The 14,050-nt window shown below is 42.4% G+C and overlaps 1 long non-coding RNA gene across 1 annotated transcript; it reads left to right on the top strand.

Annotated features, from left to right (window-relative positions):
- Nucleotides 1–429: 429 nt before the first annotated feature.
- Nucleotides 430–12,905, top strand: LOC143444079 (uncharacterized). The gene is made up of 3 exons (XR_013113623.1): nt 430–703; nt 9,782–9,988; nt 10,812–12,905. It is a non-coding gene; the product is annotated as an uncharacterized LOC143444079 (long non-coding RNA).
- The last annotated feature ends 1,145 nt before the right edge of the window (nt 12,906–14,050 follow it).

Below are 14,050 nucleotides of genomic sequence, written 5' to 3'. Positions count from 1 at the left end.
TAGAGGATCAAAAGAAAGTCAGCCTCTAAGAGTGGCCACCTAGAAACACCTGGACTCAAGGCTCTTTCTCAAATTCTATTTTATTAACTCTTTTTTACATGTGTTTATACATGAATTTATCTATTTCATGTATGTATATGGGGACATGTACCTGACAGTGCACATGTGTAAGTCAGAGGACATCGTGCAGGGTCAATTCCTCTACCATCTGAGTCCTGGCTAGTAGGCTTGGTGGCAAGTGCCTTTCTTTACCCACTGAGCCTTCTGAATGAACCCTGCTTCACAGTTTAAAGAGCTGGGTGCCAACAGTGCTAATAATAGCAATGTCTGTACAGCTGCTCCGGATATAAACACTGAAAATTGGAGCTGTGCTCAGCGGGTTCTCATGATTCTGCTTGCAGGGCTGCACAAAAGCAGCCATCACTGTGCATTACACAGATCAAAAGCAGTCAGAAAAAGAGTAGTAAAAAACAGGGTACCTCTGTCTTTGTAATGTGTATGCTGGCACAGAATGATCTGTGACTTTAAATGTGCTGGTCCTTCCCTTGGGGCTAACATTCAGACTGTGGGGAATAGCTCTCGAGATCAGTGTCCTGGAAACAAAAGGGCACTATGACCAAATGTGAGGATCTGAGCACAGACTGCTGTCAGGAGCAGAAAAATGCCATGCCTTGAGTGTGGGGCTGGAATGCCCATGTGAGAGGTAGGTCAAGTGGTCAAATCCTTTCCTTTAGGTACTATGAAAACAGGAGATTATCGACTGAGGAAACTGCTGGCTCTAAATTTTTTACTGTGTGTAATTTTTGACACATTTATTTAGTTTTTTAAATGGGCTCACTTTGTATTCTTGTTGCTGTGAGGAGACACCATGACTATGACAACTTATTGAAGAAAGCGTTTAGTTGGGTGCTTACTTATAGTTCCATAGGGTGAGTCTATGGTTGTCATGACTGTGGAAGCAGTCAGGCTTGGTATTAGAGCGGTAGCTAAGAGCTTACATCTGATCTGAAAGGTAGAAACTGGAGGAAAGTGGGGGTGGAAGAAAGGCAAGGAGAGAAAGAGAGACAGACAGAGAAGGGGGAGAAAGAAGGGGGCAAGTGAAGGAAGAAGAAAAGTGGGAAAAGAGAGAGACAGAGACAGAGAGAGACAGAGAGAGACAGAGAGAGACAGAGAGATAGATATTTGGGCTTGGCATGGGCTTTTTAAATCTCAAAGCCCGGCCAGGCAGTGGTGGCGCACACACCTTTAATCCCAGCACTTGGGAGGCAGAGGCAGGCGGATTTCTGAGTTCCAGGCCAGCCTGGTCTACAGAGTGAGTTCCAGGACAGCCAGGGCTACACAGAGAAACCCTGTCTCAAAAAACAAAAAACAAAAAACAAAAAACAAAAAACAAAAAACAAAAAACAAAAAACAAAAAAACAAAACAAATCTCAAAGCCTGCCTCCCAGTGACACACCTTCTTCAACAAGGCCACACCTCCCAATTCTTCCCAAACAGTTCTACTAACTGGGAATCAGGCGTTCAAATATATGAGCCTATGGGAACCCTTCAAACATTGTCATTCAAGCCACCACAACAGTATTGTGACTTTGTCACAGTAAGAATGCCTTGATACAAAAAATGCTATTTGTAATGAATTAAGTCCCTATGTTTTTAATGATCTGAAGACCAGTGAGGTGGAAGTGTGTCTGAGTGGTCCAAGGCGCTAACCAGCAATGAGGATATCTAGTTATTTATCCTCTTTTTCTTCCTCCCCCACCCATGAAAAGGGAAAACATCACAAGGTAATGATATGATTATCTATGTGATTTTTAAACCATCTGAGCTCTGCCTTCATTAATTGGGTCTTTCATGTCAGCATTTTGTAAGAGTTCGATTTACCAAAAATATCCTGTCAATTCTCCTCTTTCCAGAGCGAATGTCATAGCAAAGGTTAGAAAGGAAGTTGATTGGGCCAAATCCAAATATCAGTGTCAGGGGCCACAGAGAAGGCATGAACAACAGGAAGCGGCTCGTGCTGATGCACAGGTCATTCTGTGCTGTGCCATCTTCCGTAGCTCTCTCCAGACCCATCATAATCCACAGCTCCATAAATCTGTCCACAAGACGCCTAACAAGAGCGTACCTCGGAAGGGAATCATGGAAACTACGCCAGCTATATGCTGAGCTTTACAAATAACACAGGTGGCCATTGTGTAACAGGCTCACACTGACCTCTAGTCTGTTTTGGCCCTGCAGACTTAATGCATGCTGTCTTTCTTTCTTTTAACTCTTTTGCGGAACTTAACTGTTATCTTCACTTTAGAGAAATCGGAAGTGAGTGCTTTCAGTGTTCTCTCTAATTGTTTAAAATCACTGTTGTTATGCAAACAGTAACTGCATAGGTAAAAGTGAACTCGGAGTGGATGGTGGGAAATATTTCTTACTGTCCCCAGAATGACTTTGAAAGAAGAAGAAGCTGGATTTCCCCAAGGAGCAAACGCTCAAATCTGGGGTAGCACTGAGTTATCCTACCTTTCCCTCAGAGGCTTACCCTGACCTTGGGATCCTTAAGGGAAACGTGCATTCAGTACAGGAGAGTACAGAAGGAAAGTGAGAAATGTTAGTTACTCTTATTAAAAAGTTGCTCCCAGTGGTGGCGCACGCCTTTAATCCCAGCACTTGGGAGGCAGAGGCAGGCGGATTTCTGAGTTCGAGGCCAGCCTGGTCTACAGAGTGAGGTCCAGGACAGCCAGGGCTACACAGAGAAACCCTGTCTCAAAAAACCAAAAAAAAAAAAAAAAAAAAAAAAAAAAAAAGTTGCCCAGCAGCCGTCTCTCTAGCTCTAGTCTTGGCCTTTCTTAATTTGTTTTATTTCACTTAATATGCTTTTCAGTTACGTTCATTTCCTGCAAATCTCACAGTTTTATTTTTATATTTGACTGTATAAAATTCAATTTTGTGTATGTACCACAAGTCTTTATCCGTTTATTGTTTGATGGACAGGTAGACTGGCTCTATCATGAATCTCAAGTTTGCCCATGGTATATTTGATGTGTTTATAAAAAGAGAAAGAGAATATGTTCTGTGGGTGTGTGGTGAGGTATGGGGGAAGGGGATGTCTTAGCAGGCCCATGCCAAGGCATCCCTTCCCCCTGAGGGACCAGCCACAGATGATACAGTATAAAATAGACTATTCAGGGCATGGGGAGGGGAGTTAAGAGGGTAGTAGAGGCAGAGAAAGGCAGAGAGAGAGAGGGAGCGAGTAGAGAAGTAGAGGCCAGCCATGACCCGTGTCGAGAGAGGGAGAAAAGAAGGGGTAAGGGGGCAGAGGGATCAAGAGAGCAAGAGAGACAGGAGGAGGCAAGCAGCCCTTTTTATAGTGGGCCAGGCCTACCTGGTTGTTGCCAGGCAATTGTGGGGAGGAGCATATCTGACTGTTGCCACTTAACTGTGGGGGTGGAGTTTAGACAGAATGCTAACAATACTGGCTTAGATTCCCTTGGTTATATGGCCAGAGCAGGGTACCAGGGTTATATCCTTTTTCCCTACATTCTGGTTTTAGTTTTTTTTTTTTTTTTTTTTTTTTTTTTTTTTTTTTTTTCTTTTGAGATATTTCCATACTGGTTTCCATACTGGTTGTACCAGTTCACGTTCCCATCTACAGTGAATAATAAAACTTCTGTTTAATGTCTAATGAGATCTTTGCAGCTTAGCTGAAATAAACGAAAATACCTCTGGGAAACAATCTAGAGACTTAGTGCTCCTACAGGACACCTTAACCTTGTTATTTACATTATTGTTGCTTATGCGTTGTCTTGCCTTTAGTGCTTGTCTTCTTCTCTGTATTAAAATTTACATGGCCAAAAATAAGTAAATAAATACAATTTACATTGCAGTTTAGTACCAGATTTCCAACTGTAAAGAGTCAATGTTTATCACTAAGTCTTCTTTTTGAATGATTTTTTTTAAATTGATGTTTATCTTAATTGGCTGGTTTCCTTAACAAGTTCAGTGGTCTTGTTAATGGATCAAGCTGTGCCTAACATTCTTCACCTAAGAAAATATCTGCTTTTATTTTTGAATAACATTTCATCTGACTGTATTATTCCTGGGTCCTGATATATATTATCTTTGGATCATATTCTATTTCCCTTTTGGAGGATGGTTTTATTTATCTATCATGGTGAAACAAATTACTGGAAATATCAGCCACTTAATGTAACAAGCCTTTATTGTTGGACGTAGTTCTAAGAATCAGGAATCTGGGAGTGGCTCGGCTTCAGAGTCTCGCTAAGGTTTTTTTTCTTATGTTGGATTCCAGCTGCAGGCAAGGGCTGCAGTTACAGGGCCATAGGCTCCCCTCCAAGAAACTCACTCATGTGTGGGAATGTGTGCAGAAGCGACTGTTATTAGCTTACTTCCGTGGAATGATCCAAGAACAGTCAAAGACGATAAACTGCACAGAACATGTGATCATCCTGTTTCAACCTCTGGTGTATCAGAACAGAGTTGCTTATAACCAGGACTGGCTTCTAATTACATTAATTTCTATCATTTTTCTCTCTGTTTTGATTGTGATTATTTCCATCTTAGTTACCGTTGGATGATTGTGAAGAGACACCATGACCAAGGCAATTTACAAAAGAAAGCATTTGTGCTGGCTAGATGTACATCAACTTGACACAGACTGTAGTCATCTGAGAGGAGGAAACGCCTCCGTAAGATCAGGCTGCGGGTCAGCCTGTAAAGCATTTCTTAGTGATTGATGGGTTTCAGAGCCAGCTCATTGTGGGTGGTGTCACCCCCTAGGCTGAGCAATTCATGAAGAGCAAGCCAGTAAGCCGGCCCCCTCCACAGCCTCTACATCAGTTCCTGACTCCGGGTTCCTACCATGTGTGAGTTCCACAACCCTCACTGATTTTGATGATGATCTGCTATATGGAACTGTGAGTGAAATAAGCCCTTTTCTCCCCAAGTTGCTTTGGTCATGGTGTTTCATCACAGCAATAATAACCCTGACCAAAACAGCATTTAATGAGGGGTTTACTTACAGTTCCAGAGGGTGGGTCCATGACCATCATGGCCAGGAGTGTGGTGGCAGGCAGGCAGGCAGACAGGCAGACATAGATAAGTGCTTTTATCCTAATCCACCAGTTGGAGGCTGAGAAAGCCACAGACTAGGCCTAGCATGGGCTTTTGAACACCAGTGAACCAACTCGTCTAAGATTATACCTTCAATACTTCCTGAAACAGTTCCACCAATTAGTGACTAGAGACCAAGCATCCAAACATATGAGCCTATGGGGGCCGTTTAAACCACCAAAACCTCTTTCAGCTTTTAAAAGCTGTTTTGAGTTTTCGTGTGTGTGTGTTTGTGTGTGTGTGTGTGTGTGTGTGTACCATATGTAGTCAGAAGGCGACTTAAGGGAGTTGGTTCTCTCCTTTTGCCATGTGGGTTTCAGAGATCAAACTCAGGTCATCAAGCTTGGTAGTAAGCACCTTTACCCACTGAACCATTTTACCAGCTTATAAAACATTTAAAAAAAAAAAAAAAAAAACCAAACAAACAAGTGTTTATTATGTCATTGTCCTCCTGCCTCAGTCTCATTGTTTCTTGCATCTTTTTTTTTTTGCATGTTTCCAGTCTCAGTCTCTTGCATCTGTTTCCTACATACTAGGAATATAGGTGTGTGCCACTGTGTTCTATTTTATTCTGTGCAAGCCATGGCCCTTATATAGTCTAGTAAGATTAGATCAGAAAATCCCAATTGAGAAAATGCACAATATCGTTAAATAATGCTTTCCGTGTTTCAATTCTCCATGGTTTGAGACAACACAAATAAGTATTTCCTCTGCCTGGAACAGGTGTCACACACCTGTAATCCCCACAATAAGGAGACAGAGGTAGAAGTATTTGGAGTTCAAGGCCATCCTTGGGTCCGGATTGAATCGAGGGCCATCATGGATTACATAAGATCTGGTCTAAGAATGAATGAATGAATGAATGAATGAATAAATAGGAGTAGTTTTATTTCCTGTACCCTTACAAACATGATCAGAGATACACACACACACCTTTCACTATAATAAGCATCTTTGTTCACATACATATGTTGTATAATGCACATGTATTAGTAGAGTAAGTTCCTAGGAAGAATTCATGAGTTTCTAAAGGTAGGTTGGCAATGACATTTTAAGGACTGTATTTTGCAAGACCTGCTTTACTCTGCTTACACCTTTGAGACTAAGCATCTCACATTTTAGTGGTTTGACATGTCTGAAGCCCTCCTTATCAGTGTACAAAATTTCCTGAAAACTAGGACGTTTGTTTGTTTCTCTTTTTCTGAGACGGTCTTACTATGTAGCCCAGGCTATCTTTAGATATGCAAGTCTCCTGCTTCCACTAACAAAGTGTTTAGATTACTGTCTCTGACACCATATCTGGCTTTTGGGTTAATTTTAATTGATACTTGAAAGCAAAGATTATTATTTTGACAGAATTACTTAACCAATAAGGTGGGTGAAATGTCCTGGTTTGTTCACATTCAGGCCTCTACTGAACAGTTCTTCAAGCATAGCAGTGTCTGCCATTCATCTTTTTCTGGATTGTAGGTTACAAAGCTAGAGGCCAACAGCGATAGATTAAAACATGGAATAGTGACTCACTGCATGGGGCTGCCCAGAATGACATCGACTATGTGCTTTCTTCCAATATTATCAGATCTCCTATTTGCTTAGTTCACAAGTACTCTCTGGATAATCTTCACCATGAAATTAGCATGTGTAATTCATCCAATTATAACCACTGCCTTCTGAGATTAAAATTCTTATTTGATTTATGTGTGAGACTGTCAGGAGTAAATATATCAAGAGAAAGGCAAGGTTGGAATTGGAACCTCTGCCATCTGACTTCATCGATCAGTTAAGGAACTTTGTCCTTTGCACCAGAGGCTAATTACAGAACAGCAGGGGTGTATGCTCGGGAAGAGTGTTTTCAGCCAGAGTGACCTCAGGGTTATTACTTTGCAGGTTGGAAGGGACCAGTCATGTCTGATAACAATTACAGTCAGGTGGGTAGAAAAGAAAGTAGCTTAGCTTCAAGAATGAGACCACGAAGTTCATGGACAAATTTTGTTAGTCTTTCCCAAAATAATTTTGAAAAACAAACAAACAAACAAAAAAAACCCAAACAAACAACAACAAAACTTATGAGAAGAATAGAGTTCCCAATGAATACAAGGAGCAGATTTGTGAAAATGCAGATTTTTAGTTTTGGGCATAGTTATATCTTAGATGTAGGTGCTGGTTAATGTTAATCACACGTAGAATCACCTAGGAAATGGGCCTCTCAGGCAGGTTGTGGGAGGTTATGTAGGTTAGTTAATTGCTGTGGGAAGACTCATCTTAATTGTGGGCAGGCCCATCATCCCCTAGGCCAGAGATCCAGGATATGTAAACTAGAGAAGGCATGCTGAGTATTGGCATGCTGGCATTGCTTCCTGCTTTCTGATTGGGCTGTGACTGGAGCCTCATTTTCAAGCCCCGCCTGCTCAGACTTCCCTGCCATGGTTGATTATATTCTTGAACTGTGAGCTTTTTTTTCTGACGCTGCTTCTGTCAGAGTATTTTATCATAGCAGCAGGAAATGAAACTAAGACAACTTGGCTTCCCTAAGGTAAATTTGTACACACAAGCGGTTTCACATACACGTGAAATCCAAGGCACTGACATACATGACCGTGAAGGCATAAACTCTCTGCTGTGTTCACAGAAGTCCTTGGAAAACCTGTGCCTACCAGTAAGATAAATAGCTCTCCATTTGCTTTTTTGATGCTTGGCTCAGACCCTTTGAAACTCACCAGTCTTCATCCTAGTCTCTGCCAAAGAGCTTCATACACACCATGCTGGGAACGGGGCTGTTCTAAAAACTACATGTTAGATTTATAAAGCCACCTTCCTGGGGCTGGGGAGGTAGCTCCATTAGTAAAGTGCTTTGTCTTGTCAGTGTGAGGACCCAAGTTTAATCCCCCAAACTCACATAAATTGCCGGGCTACTAAGCCCAACTACTTTAGATGTATGAAGTAGGTCTTATAGCTATTTCAATCCCCAAACTTTGCCAGTTTTGTGTTTACCTGCCTCTTCATCCACAGGCAGAGCAATGAATGCTTTTCTTTCCTAACTTCCCATTACTAAAATGCTACTACCTTGTTGGTACTTGAGGAAAAGACCCCAGGTAGCCTATTGCTGTAGCACAACCTTCGTATGGGAGAAAAATGAAGAAAGACCCTCGTAGTCATGGTTCGTTGGACAGGTGTTGACCTGTTCAACTGTAATAGAAATTCTATTTTCTTGACCAGGAGTTTTTCCTTAATGGGTTTTTATCGCTGCAATATCATGGCCATTCCACGTAATCCGCATCCAGAAATCATTTTATCTTCTGAAACTGGAATTCTGTGTCTGAGAGTCTAGGAGTTAGACTGACTAAAGCGGTAGGTAGGGAGAGAGGTGCAGCTAGATAACAAAGGGGGCAGATTCCCAAGATGGCCAACTTCTTTGCTCTTCTGACTTGAGACAAAAGCCTAACAGCTTAAAACAAAGGTCTTGTTGATTTTTGTGATGGGCTGGTTCAATAAGCTCAAGGTAGAATCCGGATATGTCACACTGCAGTTCTGGGTCCAGCAACCATTCTATTTTAATTCAAACAGACCAACCCTAAATAAATATAGGGACGAAAACACTCAGAAATTTCAACCCTTCCCCCTTAGCCCTGGAGAAGAGACAGGATTTTTCCATTTTCCAAGCCCCCTCCCCTGTTAGCATTTTGTCTAAGCTCTGCCCCATAGTTACCTGGCAACCGCCAAGCATGTTTGTCTCACTATAAAAGGGGCTGCTTGCCCCCTCCGCTGTCTCTTGCTCTTGCCTTCTTGCTCCCGCTCCATCCTCTGGTTCTTTCTCCCCTCTCTCCCATTCCCCCCTCCTCCCCCCTTCTCTAAGTGCTCATGGCTAGCCTTTACTACTCAATCTCTCCCCTCTCTCCCTCTCCCTCTCTCCCCCTCTCTCCCCCTCTCCCCCTTTCCCCCTCTCTCTATCTCCCTCTCTCTCCCTCTCCCCCTCTCTCCCCCCTTTCCCCTCTCCCCCCTTTCCCCCTCCCCCTCTCTGTTTACCCCCTCCCCCTCTCCCTTTTTACCCCTCTCCTTTTCCCCTCTCCCCCTTGCTCTATCTCTACTACCCTCTCAACTCCCCATGCCTTGAATAAACTCTATTCCATACTGTCTTGTGACTGGTCCCTCAGTGGGAAGGGATGCCTCAGCATGGGCCTGCGGAGGCACCCCCTTCCCCCACACCTGATTACATATCCACCAAACATATTCCTTCCCTCCTTATCTTTTTATAAAACACAATACCACTTCCCCCTTCTAATTTTCAGACGGTCTTTTTCTCAGTATGGGCATGTGTGTCTTTCCTTGCCCCCAGTAAAGATTTTTCTTCAACTGCTGATTCTGCCTGCCTGCTGTGTTTGATATTTCTCTGCTGTTACCTGTTGCTACAGATTTTTTCTGCTTTTTTGATTCTGTAACTGGCAGAGAAAACACACCCAATCAAGACCCCTAGACTGTACTATGTTCATTTGGTGGTAAGCCCTATGTTTTCCTCTCTCCCAGCTCTTGGTACTTACCAGTCTCTTTTCTAAAGGCAGATATTTTTCAGTCATCTTTAAGGTGTTTTTAATGAGAATGGAAACAGATGCTGTTTCTACCACTGGTGTCCAGTGGTGACTTTTTGTTTCACGTTCCTTAGGCCTGGAGTACCTGACTGCAACCCCATGGAATTTTGTTGCTTTAAGCGATCTGTCCAAGATTTGGTAACTGGCCTTGCTCAACTTGTGACTCCTTTTAAGCCTCGGGTTTCATCCTATGCTTCCAGCTGTTCTAACACCTCCTGCCTGTCAATGCGGGCTTCCTGCTTATCTACACTTCGAAGACGGTGCATTGGGTAATATTAAAGGTATTTGTGCTCTATGTTGCTACTCTGTGCTTAAGAAACACAAATACTTTTGTGATATTGCAGGCAAGATACACAAAGGTAGACGGTGTTTGAAAAAAAAAAAAAAAAACAGAACAACTCATAGTGGTATTTCTCATACCATGATACAAACACGTTGAGTTTGAAAGTTCAGCCAGTGGTCAACAATGAGTTAACCACAAGTCAAAGCAGACCGGGAGTTTGGAAACATAAGAATGTAGCAGAGATTATCTGTAAGTCAGTACAAAGATTTCATATCCTGCCCCTAATCCTGGAAATATTGGAGCTCTCATAGGGTCCTTTGGATAGGCTACTTTGTCTTCACATGCAGTGGTTTTGACTTTCACTCCAGTGCAGCTTCAGCACTGGGAAGGCCAGTGCTTGCTATTTGATAGGACTATTTGCATTTCAAAGCTAATCAGTGTTGAATAATGGGCTGGTAAAAGAAGAGTAAGAGGGTTATTGTGTGGGTTTTATTATTGTGTAAACTTGGGAATACAAGCTGAGCCGGGCTCTGGGAGCTCACTCAAATTCCAGCAGATAAGAAAGTGGTTTATGTAAAAGGTCTTTTAATGAGCGAGTTACTCATTACTTCCCCCCCGCAGCGAGAGCCTGGCACAGATCACATGACTGCTGGGCTTCACAAGGAAGTAAAAACAAAAAGTGAAGAGACAACTATTACTCATATCCTGAAGGTTCAAAAAAAAAAAAAAAAAATTCCTTAAATCTTTAGCCTTCATTCATCTGTAGCTTTTGAAAAGCTTCACTAGTTTGAGTTAACAGATGATTCCATTTTGTTTTCCAGCTCAGATTTAACAATTACAACCCTAGTTCAATTGCACCTGGCAAGTGAGAATCAGCCAGGAAAGGAGGAAAATATCGATCCTGCCTTTTACCTCACAGAGTTGATCTGATTAGTCTGGGCTGTGTCCTGGTAAACACTATTCTCTATTAGTTCCCACTTGACTTGCTCCGGTGGCTTGGGACCAGTTGGTGGCTCAGTGGGTTGAAGGCTCTTGCCTACAAGCCTGAGGAATGGAGATCCTAGAGCTCACGTGTGGAAGAAGAGAACTGACTCCTGCTGGTTGTCCTCCGACTTCCTCACACACCCTTTGCTGTGACCACTACACGTACGCAATATTCTTCTTCACAAGATGACCTCTGTGAAGACCTGATTGATGCTCCTACTGTCTGCGGTATATTCTCCAGTTTTGAGATGAGGTCTCACTATGTGGATCAGGCTTGCTCTATAGTCCAAGCTGACTGCAAACTCATGATGATGCTGTATCCACCTCCCAAGTACTGGCATTGCAGGCATATGCTACCACTCCAGGCACATCCTAAAGTTTAACAGAACACATCTATTGTTTGTTTTTTAATAGAACACATATGAACATCTGTGTCTATATACTTAAATAATATAAATATCAATATGGTATATGTGCAGAAATATGTAGAAAAATATTCCATTGTTAAAATATGAATAGTAAGAAATACTTTTTTACAACCCTGAGCGTGCTTTGTTTACATCTTGGAAACCACTGTTGCACAGAAAGTATCGGTTTCCTGGCATGGAAGGCCAGTTTCTATTCTGGCACAGCCTCTCTTACTCTACTATTGTATTTCCCTACCTGTCATTGTTGCATTGTGTATGTTTTTGTGCATGTTTAACAGTGCAAGTGTGTTTGTGTGTGTGTCTGTGTGGGGGGGCACAAGTATGTATGGAAACCAGAGGACAACCTGGGTATTCTTCCCTGCCTACCTTATTTTTGTAATTAAGATCCCTTTCTGGGATCTTTCTTGCTTAAGTAGCCTAGGCTAGCCTGCAAGTGAGCAAGGGATCTACTTTTTCCAGCCTTTGCAACACTAAGATTCAAGCTCATGTCGCCCTATGCATTTTTTAAAAATGGGCTCTGGATATGTGAAGAACTGAAGTCTTTATTCTTGCAAGGAACACCTTACTGAAGGAGCTCTCCTCAGCCCTATTGTTGTTGGATCAACTTCTATGTCTGTAGTAGCCAGCTTGCGGTCACTAGAATGAACTACCACAGGTGAAGTAACGAGAGTAACGAGAGGTTTGTTTAGCTCACAGTTTTGGAAGTTCAAGTCCAAGATGGCTGAGCCTGGTACTGGATGTGTGAGGACACTGAGACACAGTAATGGTTGAGCATCATGAAAGAATGAGCAGTGACTTCTCAAGCCATCTAGAAGAGAGCGATTGTGCCCTACATCTCTATTGAGGGTACTTCCCAATGACCTAAGGACCTCTGATGAGCTCATTAGACAACATCTCTTGAAGGTTCTACCAGCCTTCTAATAGGACCACAGTGGCAAGTGGTACCTTAGCAGATAGGCCTTTGAGGGGAAACACCCGGCATCTAAGTTATACCAAAACACCACTTGTATGTGTTGCTGTTATCTTTGCTTTTGTTGCTTTGTTGGTGCTTTATTCCCAGCTAGTCTAAGTCTATATTCAGGAGTACTCTGAGATGGGAGCTTGCTTACAAAATGGCTTCTCAAAGGATGGAGGACAAAGAACAGGACAGAAGCAACACAATTAAACGAAGTTCTCAGCCAGCTTCACAGGTGCTAAGTCTGGGCTACTGTGATGGTTTGTGTATGCTCAGCCCAGGGAGTGGCACTATTAGAAGGTGTGGCCCTGTTGGAGTAAGTGTAGCCTTGTTGGAGTAGGTGTGTCACTGTGGATGTAGGCTTTAAGACCCTCACACTAGCTGCCTGGAAGCCAAACTTCTCCTAGCAGCCTTCAAAAGAAGATGGACAACTCTCAGCTCCCCCTGCACCATGCCTGCTTGGATGCTACCATGTTCCTGCCTTGATGATAATGGACTGAACCTTTGGACGTGTAAGCCAGCCCCAATTAAATGTTGTCTTTATTAGAGTTGCCTTGGTCATGGTGTCTGTTCACAGCAATAAAACCCTAAGACAGCTACTCTTTCAGAACTGGCCAATTTGAGGGCGAATGGATTATACCGTATCTTCCCATCCATCCATCCATTAAACAGTCTTCAAATATGGGCTTCTCCTGGGTAAGCTGCTTCTGTTTAAGGCAGATCCCAGAGAGCCATTCCCTCCCATGACCAGCTACTGTGGGGAGAAATGCCCAAATCTCAAGTAGGGACTTGGGTGCTCATCACTATTTGTCATGGACAACTAGCCTAGCTCACTCGAAGGTATCATTGTTCCTGATGCTATGAATATTTCCTTCTAGTTTTTGCTTCATTTTTTCCAAGTTTTTAATCTACACTTCACTTATATGATTTAAGTACAAAAAAATAGGAATAGTTAGAACAGTGCAGTGACTTTTCTGTTTTACCCAATTTAAAATTTTAGTCTTTATTTTGAAGTCATTTTGCTCCTAATTATATTAAATATTGATTTTTTCTGCAGGGTTAGAAAAAAGAAATAACAAATTAGTGGACTTTTTTCTTAGCAACTTTATAGTAGTGCAGTTTTTATAATAATAGATTTCAAATAAACCTGCAGCTCCTTAACACTCTGGCCCATTATGTTGAAAAATAATGTGTGTGCATGTGTGTGTACAGGAGAAGATATGTGGTGTGTGTGGAACAGAGATCAACCTTTTGTTCCTCAGAAAACATTCCTCTCTGTTTGAAACAGGGTTTCTCACTGGCTTGAACCTTACTAGGTTAGTTAGGCTGGCTGGCCTTTAGGCCCAGAGATTCCCCTTTGTTTCTGCGTCCCCAATGCTGGAATTATAAGCACATTCTACCCACTGGAAAAAAAATGCGTTTATGTGTGTATAATATACACGCATGCATACATACATACATGCTAAGTGTATAAATTTCATAGCTAGAGAAGAAAAGGGAAGAATCCAGCTGGTGGCCAAGCTTGAGAGAAGTAACAGGTGACAGAATAGAAGACAGGCTGGAGGATCAGAGAGGGTGACCTGGGGAAGCAAAACTCCTCTGACAGGAAGGGGGCCAAGAAGTTGAGCAAGGAAATGAGCAGCGAGTTTAGTTCCTGGGAGGTTTTTAGACCCCATAAATATGTGTTAGACTG

This window comes from Arvicanthis niloticus, chromosome 12, assembly GCF_011762505.2.
Source record: "Arvicanthis niloticus isolate mArvNil1 chromosome 12, mArvNil1.pat.X, whole genome shotgun sequence".
NCBI classification, from domain to species: domain Eukaryota; kingdom Metazoa; phylum Chordata; class Mammalia; order Rodentia; family Muridae; genus Arvicanthis; species Arvicanthis niloticus.
This window is presented reverse-complemented; position numbering and strand designations above follow the sequence as displayed.